Source organism: Myotis daubentonii, chromosome 5 (assembly GCF_963259705.1).
Source record: "Myotis daubentonii chromosome 5, mMyoDau2.1, whole genome shotgun sequence".
Lineage (NCBI taxonomy): Eukaryota > Metazoa > Chordata > Mammalia > Chiroptera > Vespertilionidae > Myotis > Myotis daubentonii.
The window spans coordinates 106,403,217-106,403,807 of record NC_081844.1 but is presented as its reverse complement, the minus strand read 5'-3'; positions in this window follow the sequence as shown (position 1 = coordinate 106,403,807).

Genomic DNA, 591 nt, shown 5'->3' with positions numbered 1-591 from the left:
AGGCGGAGCCACCGGCCCGGACCCGCCAGCTCCGCCCTCCCCGCCTGCCGCCTCCAACCGCGCAGGGAGGGAGGGGCCGCGGCCGCCGCATCTTTTGAAAGTTTGCACCGGGTGGCGGGAGCTGAACCGCCGGGACTCCCGCCCTCGCCGTTCCCGCGCGCCCGGGGCGGGAGGACGTGCCAGGCAGCTGGGTGCCCTCGGGGTGTCGGGCTTGTCAGCCTGCTGACCTTGCACTCATTCAGTCCAATAGTTTGAGAAGCCCCTCTGTGTGCCAGACCCTTTCAGGCGCCGGGCCACAGGAGACCACGTCTTAGCCCCCAAGGAGTACATATGCGGGGTTCGGGCGGGGAAAGGACGCACACACAGGCAGAAGGTCACCGCGGACAATGCCGAAAGGGCTTGGGGGGGACAGTCCAGCCCGTGACTGGGCAGTGGGATCACGTACCTACAATTAGAAGAGACTCCGGCAGAGTCCAAAGGTTGGGAGGAGGGACCCCACATTCATGAATCCACTCACCCATTCAAATATGTTTTTAAAACTATATTTTTATTGATTTCAGAGAGGAAGGGAGGAGAGAGATAGAAACATCA